The sequence below is a fragment of the Herpailurus yagouaroundi genome, unplaced genomic scaffold (genome assembly GCF_014898765.1).
Source record: "Herpailurus yagouaroundi ecotype Mexico unplaced genomic scaffold, PumYag 141, whole genome shotgun sequence".
Taxonomy (NCBI): domain Eukaryota; kingdom Metazoa; phylum Chordata; class Mammalia; order Carnivora; family Felidae; genus Herpailurus; species Herpailurus yagouaroundi.
The window spans coordinates 36044225-36063296 of NW_024412396.1; the positions used below are offsets into that span (position 1 = coordinate 36044225).

The following is a 19072-nucleotide window of genomic DNA, read 5'->3' on the forward strand; positions in this document are numbered from 1 at the left end:
GAGATCATGACTTGAGCCACAATCAAGAACCAGATGCTTAACCCAAGCCACCCAGGCACCCCTAAACTATGTTAATGGAGTTGAACAGAAATATTGATGTTTATCTAGAAGTTTTTAAAAAGTGGCTTCAGGGGCGCCTGGGTGGCGCAGTCGGTTAAGCGTCCGACTTCAGCCAGGTCACGATCTCGCGGTCCGTGAGTTCGAGCCCCGCGTCAGGCTCTGGGCTGATGGCTCAGAGCCTGGAGCCTGTTTCCGATTCTGTGTCTCCCTCTCTCTCTGCCCCTCCCCCGTTCATGCTCTGTCTCTCTCTGTCCCAAAAATAAATAAACGTTGAAAAAAAAAATTTTTTTTTTAAAGTGGCTTCACTAGAAGGTGGGTAAACTATGGGAGTTTGTTATTTTGTAAGGTAGGTAATTTCCTACCTTCTTTCTTCAGATTCCTTTGGGAAACTCTTCCTCAACTCTGTGTTAGTGTGGGGGCTGCCGATGACAGGGGTAGGCACACAGGACCTGAAGTTGAGACATGGACATTGGCGGAGTGATTTCTTTCTTCAACTGCAATTCTTTTTTTTTTTTTTTTTTTTATGAAATTTATTGTCAAATTGGTTTCCATACAACACCCAGTGCTCATCCCAACAGGTGCCCTCAATACCCATCACCCACCCACCCCTCCCTCCCACCCCCCATAAACCCTCAGTTTGTTCTTCTTAACTGGAAGGATGTGTGAGTATGAAGCCTCTGAAGGCATTTGCCTCCTGCCACTAGGAAAGAATCTCTTTGAAGAATAAAGCAATGCAAACCAAGAGTGGAGAAAGTCCTAATAGTGGTCTTTGAGCCTCTGGGTGCTTTTTTTTTTTTAATGCAGTCTTAAGATCTACTCTTGAACTTCTCAGTTATGTGAGCTAATACATCTTTTGGAGAGTTCAAGTTCTGTCACTTGCAACCCAAAGTATTCTGACATAGTGCAATGCCTAAGATCTAGAAGAAATATACTTTCTGTTTTGAGTTCTAACAAAGAGTAATGAAGAAATACAGTATCCCCACTTCCCACAGCAGGAGTAGGAAGGATATTGGGTCATCAATTCATAAAACAGATTAGTTTTAAAAGTAAATAAAATGCAACTCCTCTTAGAATCAAAGGAACTATGGCCTGGGGAAAGAAAAGCTGTTAAGTTAATTGCTTGAGAAAGTCAAAAGCAGGAGTAAAAATCCTAGATTAAAGTCATACCATCAAATCCATGTTTGATACAAGAATTTAATAGGAAAGAAGTAAGAGGGGTGCCTGGGTGGCTCAGTTGGTTAAGTGTCTGACTTCGGCTCAGGTCATGATCTCACGGTTTGTGAGTTTGAGCCCCATGTCAGGCTCTGTGCTGACAGCTCAGAGCCTGGAGCCTGCTTCGGATTCTGTGTTTCCCTCTCTCTCTGCACCACCCTCACTTGCGCTCTGTCTCTGTCTCTCAAAACTGAATAAATATTTTTTAAAAATTTAAAAAAATAGGAAATAAATGTTTCATAAGGTTAATTCTTTTAATAAGGTTAATTATTTTAAAAATTAGAATCTGGCCTGCATCAGGTGGTATAAAGCTTAAATAATGTCATAATAAAAGTCAAAGGATCCATTGTCAGATTTATCATTATATATCTATAAAATCCTAACTTCTCTGGAAACTCTGGTTTCTCACCTCTAACACAGCATCTCTAAAACTGTGATTGAACATTAAGAGTTCATTTCAGTCTGACAGTTACATTTTTTTGCTACTGCCAACATATATGAGCTTAGAACAGCATGAAAAGTAGAATAAATTTCAAATCATACATTTGAGCATAACGCCATATAATTTGAGGATACTCATCTTAAAATTCTTTTTCCGATTGCCTTATGTATTTCATTTTTTCGCTGTAGTGTACTTTTAAATCTATTGACTCACTCTTCTTTCAACTTTTGATGTATAGCTAGTAATCAATCCATAGCTGCAACCACTTAAAATTTTTTTATTATGTAATAAAATATACAGAACATAAAATTTACCATCTTAATCTTTTATTTTTTTGAATTGTGGTGAAATACACATAAAATTTACCATATGAACCATTTTTAATTGTACAGATCAATGGCATTAAGAATATTCACAGTATTGTGTAACTATCACCACTATCTCCAGATCTCTTTTCACCTTCCAAAACTGATACTCTGTACCCATTAAACAATAACTTCCCCATTCCTCCTTTTCTAAGCCAACAGCCTGGCAACAGCCACTTTACTTTCTGTCTCTATGAATTTGATTACTCTCCTATAGATAGAACCATACAGTATCTGTCTTTTTGTGACTGGTTTATTTCACTTAGCATTGTCTTCAAAGTCCACCCATGTTGTAGCATGTATCAGAATTTCCTCCCAAGGCTGAGTAATATTCCATTGTATGTACATACCACATTTTGCTTATCCATTCATCCATCAATGGACACTTGGTTTGCTGCCACCTTTAATGGAATAATGCTGCTATTGTAAATAATGCTGCTATGAAAATCAGTGTACAAGTATCTCTTCAATCCCTGCTTTCACATCATGGGGAATATACCCAGAAGTAGAATTTCTGGATTTTATGGTAATTCTATGTTTAATTTTTTGAGTAACCGCCATACCATTTTCCACAACAGCTGCACCATTTTATATTCCTACAAATAATGCACAAGGGTTCCAATTGAGAACTACTTCTATACATTGAAATGTTTTATTATTTTTAAATATGTTTCAAAAACATTGAAACGATCATCTAACCATGCTGATACAGCTATCATTTTCTAAAATCTAAGTCTTCTCATTTGTATATCTCACAGAACTGTAATACTTTATACAATTTTTGATTTTTTCTGCATTCTACATCTTGAGCACTTTCCATATTACAAAGCCCAAAAATATCATTTTAATGTCTGTATTATATTCAACCAAAGGGAAAATACTATTTTTTTCTTAATCATTAGACATTTGAACATTCAAGTTGCTTCCAATTTTATGTCATTAAAAGTATGCAATAAACAACATATGTTCATAAGTCCTTTTTCTTCTGAGGAATACTTTCTGTAGGAAGGTATTAATCAGTTAAAAAGTTTACATGTTTTTATAGAGTTGTTGACAAATATTACTACATTTATTTCCAAAGGGGTCATAACGGTTTCTATTACCCTATCTCACCAGAATGACCCTTGACAGGAGGTAGTTATCTTTCCATGCATCTCTAATTCTCTAACAAGCTATCACCTAGTAAACACACAATACGTGTTTACCAATTGAATTCGTGAATGAATAAATAAGAATGGCATTTAACTGAATCTTCACCATTACCCAATCTTATTTGGTTGCTAATTTATGACAGACAGTGCATTTTAGATGGGGTTAAACTATTTTAAAGCAATGAAAAATTTGGCTTGCAAATCGGAAGGTTCATAAAAAATGAATCATGCCAGCATAAAGGTCTTTCTTGGTATTTAAACATTTTCCTATCCATTGCCAAGTGTAATGTAATTTCACTCAATTATAATCTTTCATTCTAAACATAAAATAGTATTGTGGGATCACTTTCCTAACTTGCCATCTTTTGTAGTATTGGGTAGATTAAACCTTTACTTAGCATTTATGGATCAGCAAACAAAATAGTATCAGCCATCCTCAACTCCAAACCAAAATGTAATTGACTCTAAGTTTTATCTTACTTTGTTCATTTTTCTTGTGAATTTCTATCCATTAAACCATGGGTTCTTCGACATTAAATGTTTCCTTTCCATCTTTGTATAAAATTTTGCACAGTAGGAATCAATAAATATTTTTTGTATATAAATATATGTATTATGCTATACATTTATTTTGTTTAATCTAATTGAGGATTTTAAGGAACATGGTAAATGTAAATTATATATGCATTAAAATACACATTAAAAGGACATCCTCTTCATGTTAAAGTACTAGAATAAAATTATCAGATAAAAGGAAGACAAAGTATCCTGATATTCAGTGTAGTATTCAATTCTTCACGGGTTGTAAATTATAATGGGAATGTTACAAAACTGTCAAATTCTTCCCAAAGCAATCTTCAAGTTAATCAACATAGACAATCACTCTTTTCATTTCTATGGCAATAGGAAAATTTTAAGCAGTATCTTTTGATTGGAGTTGTCTTGAAAATTGCTTCGTGTTGGAGGCCTTATTTTAAAATGCAACAAGCCTGAAATATTAAATGTAATTTGTCATGCAGCCTAGAGAAAGAATGAAGCATTTGGTACATTTTTCCTAATTGTTTCTGATTGCTGTCTGGGTAGCTCCAGCACTTCTCCATCTTCAAAATCACCTTCCAGGGCTTTAACATCTTTGACCATTACTTTTAATCAAAGAGGCTGAACATAAAATAACGTGACTATTAGGTAGCAGAAATCTTAACAACACTGGCTTTAACATTTTTATTTAATTGACCTTAGAGACAGAGCCCTCAAAAAGTAAATTGTTAATGAATTCTGATTAAAGTGACAAATTACCTAATGTTAACACTGACGTAAATCACTGTCCCAGGAAAAGTGGTCAATACTAAAGTCAGCAGAATTTAGTTTTCCAATGATAATCATGTTAAGTCCTGCTTAATAATAAAGTCCATTCTCATACTTAATGTGTGGTTACTTAGAAAACTTATATACATTAAAAATTTGCATGAATTTCCTTCACACTAAAAAGCACTGTTTTTTTAAATTTCCACTACTGTAATCTGAAGTTCCCATGTCCATTCATCCAAGAAGGAAGATATCACTTATTGAGTTAAAATTTGGTAAGGAGGTGAAGAAAATATTTGCAGAGGCTAGTAAATAGGGATTATGAAAAGAGGACAAAATATTTCAGAATGTTCTCAGGTAGCATTGCTTTTGTCTCTGAACAGAATGAGTCATTTTGAGAGGAGATAGTAATGGATGGGATATTTGTGCTATAATCAAAAGGAAAGGAAATTAGCTTAGGGCTCTCCTTGTTCACTTTCTCATGAGGCAAATATTCACTATGTGCTCCGGAAGAAAAAGGATAAAAAGGATTCCACATCACATTCAGGTACATATGTTTAGGATGTATATTTTTAAAGAAAATGTTGGGGAAAAGAGACACAGATTTAAAAAGAAGTCTTTTCATAGAGTAAGTGTAACTTTTAGGATTTCACGGTCCAGTGTTCTAGACCAGAGTATATTTAGGCGTGCAAATGATAGAAGAACAAGTTGCACAGGGATACTGACTGAATTGTGCAATTAAAAGTGTATGCCTCTAAGCTAATTGAGCAATTCAGAATAAAAATATTTTCATTTGATTTTTTCAACATAGAACATGAGTTTTTTTTTTGGTTTTATTACATGTGTTAGGTGATATGTGCCCTTAAAAAAAAAGCTTGTCTCTAAAATTTTATTCATTATTTTTGCCAAGAGAAAAAGTTACAAGGGAAACGACTTACAGGGAAAAAAATCCATAGGCTAGTTTTATATAAAAACCACAAATAAAAATGATCCATAGTTTCTTTAAGTTTTTATTAATACCAGTTAACATACAGTGTAACATTCATTTCAGGTGTACAATTTAGTGATTCAACACTTAACACATTCAGTACTCATCACAAGTGCCCTCCTTAATCCCCATCACCTATTTAACCCATCCCCAACCCATCTCTCCTGTTTGTTTCTTAATACACGGTTGCTTCCACAAGTTAATGCATCTCTTTCTTGCATGCTGCTCTTTCTGGTTACATTTTCCACCAATTACAAAGTATTTTAGGAGGAAAATTTCTACGTAAAAATGTGAATCCAATATTTGGCTTGAAGTTCATATGTAACAGAATTTTAACTTTGAAGACTGATAATTATTCTAGCATTTGTTTCTGTACATTGGTTTTCATTGAGACTAAAAGCATAAAAAGCAGCTCTGGTAAAAAAAAAATTAATTACTGGCATAAGTTTTATTAAAAACTGCTATACTTTGGGGCGCCTGAGTGGCACAGTCGGTTAAGCGTCCGACTTCAACGAGGTCACGATCTCGCGGTCAGGGAGTTCGAGCCCCGCGTCAGGCTCTGGGCTGATGGCTCAGAGCCTGGAGCCTGTTTCCGATTCTGTGTCTCCCTCTCTCTCTCTGCCCCTGCCCCATTCATGCTCTGTCTCTCTCTGTCGCAAAAATAAATAAACGTTGAAAAAAAAAAAAAAACAAAAAAAACTGCTATACTTTAAAATTATATTGTTAAAGATGAGCCAGATATGAAAATTTCTTCCATTAACATTTAGTTATTGCCAGTTCAATAAAATAAGATTCCCATATATTTTATTTTACATATTATATATAACATACACTTTGTATAGATGCAAGTATTTTACATATACACATATCTGTAAAAATACATGTATACTTTACACATATACTAAAAATTAAAATTTTATATGCAACATTACAAAGAAATTCTAATAATCTTGATAATGTATATATAAATTCAGCAAAGGCTCTAATTTACTATAAAATAAACTCACGTAAAGGATTCCTACAGATATATCACTGAAGTGGTCCAGATTCTAAGCAGTCTCTGATTACCAGAGCTCAAAATTTACCGATATGCCAAATAACTTATTGTAATTTTCAACTGAAATATAACATTTAAAAATAATGTAACATTTCTCTCCCTGTGAAAGCATCAATACTGTAACCACTTACGCATAGAAACTAGTAACTACATATTCCAATTAGTTTCTAGATAAAGGAACTAGTATAAAAACAAAAACCCACTATGCCACTTTTCTTGTTATATGGTAGCTTGGTGGGTTTTTTTCTGGGGGGGGGGGTATAGAGATATTTTTTTACTGTCAATTTAATTTTGTACATAATTTTATATTTAAGTATTATAAAAAAACAATATGTATTGTTGAAAATATATTAACAGCACAAAAGAGTAATATAAAAAGTTCCCCTTCCCATCAAACCCCAAATTAACCTTAACTTCTATCATAGTTCCTCAGGTAGCCTTCAAAAATACACATACAAAGCATGCTCATGCATACATCTAGGTTTAACGTAAGATCATACTATAATTTTTGAATTATACAAACTATAATTTTTAAATGTTTTACTTAAGTTAGACATGTCTGCATAGCAATACATGTAGATATACCTCCTTTTTAACCTAATTTATTTAACCTGTTCCCTATTGAAGACTGTTTTGTATTTTGCTATTACAAACGTTCTAAGTACATCTTTGTACAAATATTGCTGCACACTTAGGTGAGAAATCTGTAAAGGTGGGATAACTGTTAAGTATATTTCTAGACATGAAATTTCTGTTAAAAATTTTTTTTCAACGTTTTTATTTATTTTTGGGACAGAGAGAGACAGAGCATGAACGGGGGAGGGGCAGAGAGAGAGGGAGACACAGAATCGGAAACAGGCTCCAGGCTCTGAGCCATCAGCCCAGAGCCTGACGCGGGGCTCGAACTCACGGACCGTGAGATCGTGACCTGGCTGAAGTCGGACGCTTAACCGACTGCGCCACCCAGGCGCCCCATGAAATTTCTGTTAAAGGCAACTGCAGAGCCAAGCAAAATTTCAAAGTGTATCTCCAATCTACTATCCCACCAAAACTGGTTATTGTTGTTGTTGTTATTTATATTTTATGTATACATTTTGTCGTTGATACTTACAGTTTATGTACAAGGTTTTTATTTTTTTTTGTTCGTGTGTTTTTTATGTATGTATGGTGTTGTGTTTTTTTCCAAACTGTGGTTTCATTTCCTATAAATATTTATCTGTGAGTAACCTCTAGTTTTCATATTTTTAAATATATTAACCTAAAGAGGGCATCACAATTTAAGCTGTAGGAAGTAACTCTAACCCGTGTGGACTTTTCCATTCAATAGCAATAATATCATCATGAGTCTGGAAAGATTGTGAGAAGGCATATAAACTTTCCTCTACCTTCAGATGAATTATACTAACTCCCTTTCCACCCCACTCCACACACATTCAATTACAATTTCAACCAAAATTTTATAAGGCAACTTGTTCATTGCACTTCCTTATATGTTCATTCTACAGGAAAGTGAAGATAATGTTCACATGATCCTAAACAGTTGGTACATTTACAAATAAATGAGTTAGCAGGCAAATGCCAGGAAAAGGACATCTAAAAACTTCAGCTTTAGCTTTCGAAATGAGTATTAAGACATATCCTTGATAACAGTGTCAATAGAAGAGGTTAATTTATGTTCCAATCTTAGTGTAGGACACTGGGAATAAACACTATGAAATCTGCACAGTCAGCTCTTATTTATGTGTACCAAAATATAAAGGGAAATCATTGTAAGTAATTGAGATCTATGTGTACCTTAATTTTTAGTAAAGAGTCAAATGAATGCGCATATGGATATTTACATAGAGTTTGATCTTTCAGTGATAGCTATATTCACAAACTCTTATGAAATTTAACGTAATTAAAAACTGAAACTCTAGCCTTTTAAATATTCCAATTTAGTGATTTTCAGTCTACCAAAAATTCTACTGTGCTCTTTTCAAACAAATACCTAAAAGAAGTTTCCATTGGTGACAACTTTCTCAAGTAATATTAATTTGAACACTCCTGAAATTAAAATTTTAATCTGTGAAATTAGTGATATGAAATAATAATGAAATTTAAGAACTATACGAAAAATTAAAAATTCTTTTTTTTTTTTTTTTTGAGGGAGAGAGGGAGAGGGAGCAAGGGGGGGGGGGGGGGGGGTGGGGAGAGAATCTTAAGCAGGCTCCATGCTGAGCATGGAGTCCAAAGCAGGGCTTAATCTCAGGACTATGAGATCATGACCTGAGCCAAAATCAAAAGTCAGACATTTAACCGACTGAACCACCCAGGCCCCCCTTAAAAATTCTTAAAACCATAATCTGAGAAATTCTATCCTTCCCACTGTACACTCATCAGAAATTAATATACATTTTTCAGAATTATCATTTAGAATATATTGTAATTTCCAACAAAGTTTAAAACCAATTAATGGCAAAGCTATGATTACAGTATACATTATTTATTTTATGGTCCTAATTATGAATGTTTACCTAGTATGAAATTTTTTTCTATATTAAAGGAAGTTTCAGTATTAAACTTTAAAGTTAACAATTAGTCACTCCTTGTCTTTAATTAATTTTATTGAAGTATAGTTGATATACAATGTTACATTAGTTTCAGGTGTACAACACAGAGGCTTGGACGATGCCAACTGCAAGTGCAGCTACCATCTGTCACCATACTACCCTATTACAATACCATTAACTATATTCCCTATGCTGTGCTTTTCATCCCTGCCACGTATTCATTCCATAAATGGAAGCCTGAATCTCTCTCGTTCACCCATTTTATCCATGCCACTATCCCCACCCACTCTGGCAACCATCAATTTGTTCTCTGTATTTATCAGTCTGTTTCCGCTTTTTGTTTTTTTTTTAGATTTCACATATAAGTGGAAGAATGTGGTATTTTTCTTTCTGACTTATTTCACTTACCATAATACCCTACTCCTTATCTGTAATAGCCTCATAACTCAACGTCACCCAACCCATATGCCTGTAAACATACTAAAATTGCTACCCACCACATGCCCATTCACATGGTCTTCATACACATTGAGATGCATATGTTTTGTGACATAAAGAAATTAGATGAAATGAGCCATGTAAGAAATAGATCTCATTTTATAGTCCCTTTTTTTTCTGTCCTGATGGTTTTACTCACGTTCAGTAATACCCAAACCTTGGCATTCTCTTTCAAATCTCATGATTCCAAATAACTTTTTTTTTTTTTTAATATGCTTCACACCCACTGCAGAGCCTCACACAGGGCTTAAACTCAGGACCCTGAGATCAAGACCCCAGCTGAGATCAAGAATCAGATGCTCAACCGAGTCACCCAGGCACCCCTCAAATAACTTTCTTTATGTAGAATACTCCTAAATTTCTATGTCTTGACCTGTTTCCCAAGGTCCAATCCTATATTTGCAGCTGGAAATATCCCCCAAGTCCCTAAAACACGTAACGCCTCAAGGTGGATTATCTTTCTTTCACCCTCAAACCTATTCCTCTTATGCTTACTTTAGGGTTCCTCAAACTTTGTGGTCACACAGCTTGAAGGTTAGGCTCATCTTTTTTCTTTGGTCTCCTTAACTCCCCCAACCATCCCCACCCTGATCCAATCCTTTACCAAATCTTAGCTGTTCTACTGCCTTGCCCTGGAAGCTCAACTTTCAAATTCTCTGCAGCCACTTCTCCACTTTAAATCCTCTTACCCTGTGTTGCTGCAGCTCTGCATTATTTTCAGAGTCCTCTGGTCCATGACCTGTGAGCAATGGGGCAGAGTGAGGCTTTTATGATTTTAGGTTTGTCTGTTTTACGTTATGGCAAGAGGAGTAACTTGAAAATGAGCATTACCATTACACAAAAACAGGTATGCCGTGATAATGACTGGGTAAACATTTTCTCTGGCTGAAGAAGCAGGTCCAGATTTTTGGTAATGTTTCCTTGTATATCAATCAGCAGGGTTAACAGAAAAAAACAAAACAAAAACACGGATTTTTTGTTTAAACAAAACAAAACAAAACAAAAAAGGATCTTGAAGACATACAGATAAACGCTCAATTCTAAATCTCATTTATTTTACTTTTCTGCAACTCAGTTCCTTATATTTGAAATGAGAATAATAAGCTATTTCATACGGTTAACATTAAATAGGGTCCATAGGTACCTGACTTATGCTCTAAATATTTGTGAATTGAATGAATGGTGCTCTCCTGCCTGAAATACCTCCTTTCCCAGATCTTTATCCAGCTAACTTGTACTTATTTTATGGCCCCAGTGCCTATTTGTTTATCACACACTCAGTATTACTGATGTCCTTGTTAGTCTCTCATTATATTTTAGTAAATTCCTTGAGGATAGAATCCATGTGTTATTTGACTTTGAATCTGCAGCAATAGGTGTGATTCCTGGCAAACAACATCCACTACTTCAGTAAATGTTGAACGACTACTTTTTCTACACTAGTAACCAAAGGCCTTGTACCATAAGCTTTACCAATTTTATTCTAAGGGCAAAGTAACCAACACATTGGAAAAAAGAAAAAATTAACAACCAAATATCTACAGCAGGTATCACAACAACAAAAATATTCTGATCGAATTCTATGTAATTGAAGGTGGCAAAAATGCAGCCTCTCCTCATAAAGACAACAGCTCGTTCTCACTAAGCACTTAAACTGTGCCTAACTGAGCGATTTGGTTATTTAATCCAATCTACACAACTCCCTGTGCGATCAATTTTCTCTCTCTTATTTTACACGATTTGAAAACTGAGCACCAGGAAGATTAGGTAACCCCTAGATCACGCAAGTAGGGAGCTGCGATGTCAAGATTCCAACAATTTGGGACTTCCTAATTCCAGAGCCTGTACCGCTCATCACACTACGCTGACTTCTAGCAACTGCAGATGTCAGGTGGTATCCTGACCCATGATGACTAAGGCTAGTATGTCTTCCCTGAAAGTGAGGGAAACATTAGGGATGGACCAAGAGTACCTCTCCCCCTCACACTGAACTATGAAAGGTTCTACCTGCTAACTGTGTCAAGTATACGTACGTTATTGAAACTGCACAGGGTTTTCTTCCCACAATAAACTACAATAAACTACACTTTCCCTCTGAATAGAGTAATCCTTGGTTTTCTTTTCATATTAACACACAAAAATTTCCTTACAGCTTGAAAACCTAGATGCTTGAGAACTAAGCCACCATTTCCAGTGAAACCAGAAAACAAAAAAAGGGCCGCATTTATAGTTTTGAGGTAAAGAGATCCAAACAAGACAGTCCTTGAGCACTTAGAAGTCCCGAGTATGCAGAATTGCTAGTGTCAATCACACAGGAAACAGAAGTACCTTAATACTGACAAATTGGCTTCGGAGTTTCCTTAAAGAGCCTCTAAATCATTTGAGACCAATTTCCAATGTAATGCTCTAAGGGGCCACCTTGTAGACTTCCAACAAGCAATCCAGAAGGTGTCCAGAAGATGAGTAAGAAATCAAACTTCTTGGAAAATGGAGGCGGTGGGCGCGGGGCATGTAACTTTAAACCGGCAAAACTAGGAGTTTGTGGCTACCTTCCAAAGATTCCCGTATCTTACATTGCCACTAAGTAGTAACAGTGGGCCAGGGCTTTCCCCCCCCCCCCCCCCCCGCCCGCAATTAGGATAGGGGACTTTGCCTCATTTTATTAACAGATACCTTCCTCGTAGCATGATTCAATGATGGGCATTTTGGTTCCTCGCATTTAAAAATGCAGCCACAAATCCACTCGGGGAGAAAAAGTATGCCATAAAAGGGCAATAGCTAGGACGTATAGCCAGTTCCAAATCTTCCAAGCTGAAGAGGGCGTATGAAGTATCACTAAAAACATTTATTACCGTCCGTGTGCCAAGTGGCGATGGCCAAAGTGCCGATGTGGTTAACACAAGCGCAAAACACCGAGCGGTGGAGTCACCGTACACTCCAGAATCGGCGGTCAGACCACCGGTAAACCAACGCTCGCGAAATGGCTGCCGCACGTCAATCGGCCAGAAAGCATTACTCCCTCCCTCGGGCACGTCACGTCACCAGGGAAACGGCGCTTTTGCGTCGGGGCGCGGCCCGGGTGAAAGTTCAGGGCTGGACCGGAGACCCCCGCCCCTGTGCCTTTGTGGATGCTTGTGGGCGCAAGGCGAGGCCAGAGTCCCGGTGTCTCCCACGGCCCCGGGTGAGGGGAGCGTGGGCCCAGGCCTGGAGTGAACAAAGCGCCCCTCTTCCCCAGCTCCGCCTCACTCGGCCGGCGGTGGGGTAAGCGCCCCGAAGCGAGCACGAGCCGGGGGCGGGGCGAGCTGGGGGCCCGAACCGCCTCCGAGCGCGATCTCGGTTCCGCGGCGGTGGCGGTGGCACCCGTTGGAGTTGACGTTAGCCATGGAAACGCGGAGCTGGCTCAGGCGTGACCTCGGGGAGCTGGTTGCCTGGCCGCTACAGCTTCTATGCCTTCGCGTTCGGGTCGCCGGCAGCCTCTGGGCAGGATCGCGCAACCCGGGTTTACCTGCAAAAATGCAGTCCCCGGGATGCCTTCGCACCGCCTCTGCCCTCGGGTGACTCGAGGTACGTTCGAACCCCGACATCCACCTGGGGATTTCTTGGTCACCTTAATTTCCAGGACTATGCAGAGTCACGTTCTTGCAGTTTCAGTTGCCGCACATTTCTTGTTCTTCGCTATAAAACCTTCAAATGCTATTACTGCACTTTTTAGACGGAAGATGAACTCCGTGCCTAGAGGAATCAATCCAATGTGACTTTAAGTTTTTTCAGAAAACTGCTTTAGCCTGTTGAGTTACAGCGTTTTGTCTCTAAGAGACACTGGTCAGATGGAAAACGGTCCTTTGGGTTTTGATTGAGTGATGTCCTTGTTTCACCAATACAGTTTACAAACTGCATCCCTTAGATAGCCCTGTACTCTTTCCTTATGTCCAGCTAGACCACTTTTGCCCCGGCCTGGTCAACTTACGTCCCCCTGAACATGAATAACTCTTTCACCCCTAATCTGCCTTTTTTCCAAACTCTGTCAAGGACCAGTGTTTACTTCAACGAAATCTACAACAGAGGTTATCTATCAGACCTGTGAATTGATTATTTGCTCTTTACCAATCATTTCTCTTGTATTCAGCTATCTGACATTAGGTACGTTCTTTTTGTTTGTTCATTTTGTTAAACCATTTTTTAAAGTTTGTTTATTTTGAGAGCAAGAGAGAGAGAGTGCGGGTGGGGGAGGAGCAGAGAGAGAATCCCACGCAGGCTCTTGGCTGCCAGTGTATGCTAGGTTCCAACTCATAAAACCTTGAGATCATAACCTGAGCTGAAACCAAGATTCAGAGGCTTAATTGACTGAGCCACCCTGGTGTCCCAAATCATTCACATAATTAGGGCACAGACCATCCTTTGTGTCATTTGGTGTCCACTGCCACCCATGCCAAATCTCCAGACTTTTATCATAGCATCCAGAGCCTGACTCTATGACCAGACAATGCCATTTTAGTAATTTAACCGGGGCACCTGTCAGCTACTCCTAAATTTCCTACTAGTTATTAATGGACAATACCTGGTCGGGGAACTTTTCTGTTTCTTTTTCTTTTGTAAAAACTAATACTACACTGTATGTATGTTCACTAACTGGAATTTAAATTTTTAACAAGTTTTACAGAAATGAATAAACGTTGAAAAAAAATTATAAAAAAAATTAAATAAAAAGTTTTAAAAATATTAAAGATTTTTTTTCAACGTTTTTTATTTACTTTTGGGACAGAGAGAGACAGAGCATGAACGGGGGAGGGGTAGAGAGAGAGGGAGACACAGAATCGGAAACAGGCTCCAGGCTCCGAGCCATCAGCCCAGAGCCTGACGCGGGGCTCGAACTCACGGACCGCGAGATCGTGACCTGGCTGAAGTCGGACGCTTAACCGACTGCGCCACCCAGGCGCCCCAAAAATATTAAAGATTTTTAAAGAGTGTACAATTCAATGGTTTTTAGTATATTCATTGAATTATGCAAGTATTACTGCGGTCAATTTTAGAACATTTTCATCACCGCTAAAGAAGGCCCTTAAAAAGTAAAAACAAATGAAAAATTAAAGAAAAGGGTGACACCTGGATGGCTCAGTCAGTTGAGCATCTGACGCTTGATTCTGAGCTCAGGTGTTGATCTTAGGGTCATGGGTTCAAGCCTCACGTTGGGCTCCCTGCAGGGCATGGAACCTGCTTAAAAAAAAAAAAAAAAAAAAAAGCCCTGTACTCTTCAGGAATTATTCCCTTATTCCCTACCCCACTTGTCACTATCCCCACCAGCCCTAGGCAAACATTAACCTATTTTCTGTCTTTATAGATTTTGATGTTCTGGACATTTCATATAAATGGAAGCATACAATATGTGGCCTTTTGTGATTGTCTTCTTACATTTAGCATGATGTTTCAAGGTTCATCCGTGTTGTAGCCTGTATCAGTACTTCATTCTTGTTTATAGCCTAAAAATATTCCATTGTATGGATGTGCCACATTTTATTTAATCTGCTAATGGACATTAAGGTTGTTTCTACTTTTTGGAAAATTCCCATTTCTGCTATGAATGTTCATGTACAAATTTTTGTGTACACTTATGCTCTCATTTCTTTTAGGTAAATACCTAGGAATGGAATTGCTAGGTCGTATGGTAACTCTCTGTTTAGCCTTTTTAGGAACTGCCAGACTGTTTTTCAAAGCCGCTGCACCATTTTACAAAACTACTTGCAGATTCCGTTTTCCCCACCACCTCACCAATACTTGTTTTCTGTCTTTTTGGTAACCAGTCAAGTGGATTTGAAGTGATACCTCGTTGTGGTTTTGCTTTGCATTTCTCTAATGAATGAGTAGTGATGTGGAAACTTGTGTACTTGTTGGCTATTAGTATATATTAGTATATATATTACTATATATATGTCTATTGAAATTCCTTAAATTGATTTCTTTGTTTTTGTCACCATTGAGTTGTAAGGGTTCTTTATATATTCTAGGTGTAAGTCCCTTATCATATATATGATTTGCAAAAATGTTTTCCCATTCTGGGGGCTGTTCATTTTCTTCATGGTGAGAATCTTTTCTTCTAGACACTTTCCCACTTGTGTTTATCTCTTATCAAGGAGTCCTACATGCTAGTATTCTCAGGCTGGCTTGGCTAACAGAAGTTTCCTATTTTGACATTTTGTCAGGTCCACTTTTCCCTGAAAACTCTTTCTCCCAAATTATCCTTCTATTTCTCTAACCTCTAAAATTGCCTTTCATTTGACAATGGCTTGGTAGGATCGAAAAACTCGGTCAGCCACCAACTGACATAATGTGTGGATTAAGTCACTTCGTATCACTGGTTCTCAGTTTTCTTTTCTGTAAAATAAGTTGATTTATTTCTGGTAATCCCTGTGAATGGTAGACTTCATTCACCTGATACTTGATTTTGAAAGAAAAACTTGTTAATCACTTTGCATTTGTGATTGGTAAGATGTGTGCAGTATGGGAGAGGTGGATTGGGATAGAAGCAGAAGTGTCAGCTGCCTGGCACATTTGTGATGCACTGATGTGACCTTGGCTATTTTCTACCATTTTAGTTTTCCAAGAGTATGGAATGCTAACCATTCATATTCTAGTGTTATACATTTGGGAAGGATGATCCTTTGATCTATCTAGTTACCCTTTCCATCCATTGTTTTCTTTACAGACCAATTCCTATGAATTTACAGAAAACTCTTAGATTCAAAGATCCTCCCCAAATCTTGAATTTGAATAAATACCATTTTGTTGATCAGAGAGATGTGTTTGTGCTTGTTCTTTCATTTTAAGACTCGTTTTTTTTTTTAATGTTTATTTATTTTTGAGAGGGAGAGAGAGTGTGCATGAGCTGGGGAAGGGCAGAGAGAGAGGGAGAAACAGAATCCTAAGCAGGCTCCATGCTGTCAGCGCAAAGCCTGATGCGGGGCTCAAACCCAGAAACCTTGAGATCATGACCTGAGCTGAAATCAAAAGTCATGAGGCTTAACTGACTGAGTCACCCGGGCGCCCCAAGACTCTTTTTAGGTGCTTGAGTAGATTTTCCTTTTATTGGTGGTGAGAAGAAACTACTTACTATAGTAAGTGATAAACTATAACATGAAATGTGTTTTTCACGTTTTAGCACCAAATGCCTTTCAAAAGGCTCTTCAGGAATTTAGCTGTTTGTCCATGGTATGCATTTAGTTAATGTTCGTAATGTATTTTCAGAATTACAAATAAAAAATAAATAAAACTTTCAAAAAAAAAAAAAAAACTGCTCTGATGGTAACAGGTCATTTGATCCAGAGCAAATGAGAATTACTTAATCATAGCATGCTTTTTGAGTTCTCAAGATGTAGGCCATGTTGTTTCTTTTCTAGACATGCATGAAGTTTTTTATTTCCCATATTAATAAAGGTGGTGATGTTTAGAAAGGTAGAACTTCAGTATATTTCCTTTTATTTTATTTTTAGGTCTCTATTTGAGAGAGAGAGAGTGAGTGTGTGTATGAGAGTGAGAGTGTGTGAGCAGTGTAGGGGCAGAGACAAAAGGAGAGAATCCCAAACAGGCTCCATGCTGTCAGCACAGAGGCTGATGCAGGGCTCGATCCCATGAACTGTGAGATGACAACCCCAGCTGAAATCAAGAGTTGGACATTCAACAGACTGCTCTACCTAGACACCCCTTCTTTCAAATTTTTTCATCAAGGTGCCCCTCCTTTCAAATTTTTTAAAATACTTTTGAGGAACATGGATGAGGCATTCTATTTATTACTGACAAAGTTTGTGTAGGCATTTTTTTTTTTAACATTTATTTATTTTTGGGACAGAGAGAGACAGAGCATGAACGGGGGAGGGGCAGAGACAGAGGGAGACACAGAATCGGAAACAGGCTCCAGGCTCTGAGCCATCAGCCCAGAGCCTGACGCGGGGCTCGAACTCACGGACCGCGAGATCGTGACCTGGCTGAAGTCGGACGCTTAACCGACTGCGCCACCCAGGCGCCCCTGTGTAGGCATTTTTTAAACAAGCAGCAATTACTTTTTCTTGAAAAGTTTATTTTTAATAATTCTATGTTATTTGTAAACTAACTTTGTTTATTGCTTATTCTCTTCATAATGAAAGTTAAAATAATTCCAGAGTTACTTTTAGCAGTAACAATTATTTGACGGGCAAATGATCTCTACCCTACTGGATTATAATCTTCTTTGGATCAGACAGTAGCCTTATTACCATTACCTAATACATTGTAGGTATTCAGAAGTTTAAATGTATCAAAATACTAAATTTCGTTTAACTATTTCTCTATAAAAGGAAGGATAACACATTTGTTTATATTAACAACTATCAAAATGAATTCTTTAATCCTCACCAGCATCTTCTGATAGTGCTTCAAGTACAAGTTAACATAGGGAGAGAAAACAGATTATAATGTATGTCAGAGCTAATATCCTTCATATATAAAAAGTTCTTTGAAATTAATAAGAGAAGTGAACACTTTTTTTTTTAACATTCATTTTTAAAAGAGACAGAGCCTGAGTGGGGGAGGGGGAGAGAGAGAGAGGGAGACACAGAATCTGAAATAGGCTCCATGCCTGCACACACAGCCTGATGTGGGGCTCGAACTCACAAACTATAAGAACGTGACCTGAGCCAAAGTCGAATGCTTAACTGACTGAACCACCCAGATGCCCCAAGAAGTGAACACTTAAAAAGAGGCAATTTACAAAGGAATTAGATGACGTTTATCTACATGTACACACATATGTATAGTGAATATTCTCAGAAAGATAGACCATATTAATGAAATAATAAGATTCTATAAAAAGGAACATCCAGGCATTAAAGATGTACTCTTAGAAATTAAACATATGAGAGCAAAGATTTAATAAAATTTGACAAATATACTAGGAGATAGTAAGTTTCCTGAAAGTATAACAAAAATATAGTTGACACACAGGGCAGACATGCTCAATATATGTGTGTGGATTCAGTGTCACCTCATACCTGTTAGGATGGCTATTATAAAATAAAATGAAAGAAAAACTACAAGCGTTGGCAAGGATGTGGAAAAATCGGAACCCTTGTACACTGTTGGTAGGATGCAAAATGGTGCATCTGCTTTGGAGAACCATGTGGAGAATCCTCAAAAAATTAAAAATAGAACTGCCATATGATCCAGCAATCCCACTTACGGGTATATATCTGAACATATTGGAATCAGAATCTCAAAGAGATATTTGCCCTCCCATGTCCATTGTAGCATCGTTTACCATAGCCAAAAAGACAGAAGCAACCCATTGTCCATCAACAGATGAATGGATAAAATGTGGTATATGCACACAATGGAATATTATTTAGCCCTAAAAAGGGAAGGAAATCCTGCCACATGTGATCCCATGGATAAGCCTTGAAGATATTATGGTAAGTGA

The 19072-nt window shown here is 37.5% G+C and overlaps 1 protein-coding gene and 1 long non-coding RNA gene across 2 annotated transcripts in view; one reads left to right on the top strand and one right to left on the bottom strand.

The window, feature by feature from the left end:
* Positions 1-12228, bottom strand: part of LOC121031849 (uncharacterized) — a 102440-nt gene extending 90212 nt beyond the window's left edge. The window contains exons 1-3 of the long non-coding RNA XR_005790932.1: positions 10462-12228; positions 10320-10369; positions 423-509 (exon numbers count right to left, since the gene is read on the bottom strand). This is a non-coding gene — a long non-coding RNA (uncharacterized LOC121031849). The remainder of the gene's footprint in view (positions 1-422; positions 510-10319; positions 10370-10461) is intronic.
* Positions 12229-12746: 518 nt separating this feature from the next.
* Positions 12747-19072, top strand: part of PCNX4 (pecanex 4) — a 42369-nt gene continuing 36043 nt past the window's right edge. The window contains exon 1 of the mRNA XM_040477298.1: positions 12747-13194. The gene's annotated coding sequence lies outside the window, so the exon portion shown is untranslated. The remainder of the gene's footprint in view (positions 13195-19072) is intronic.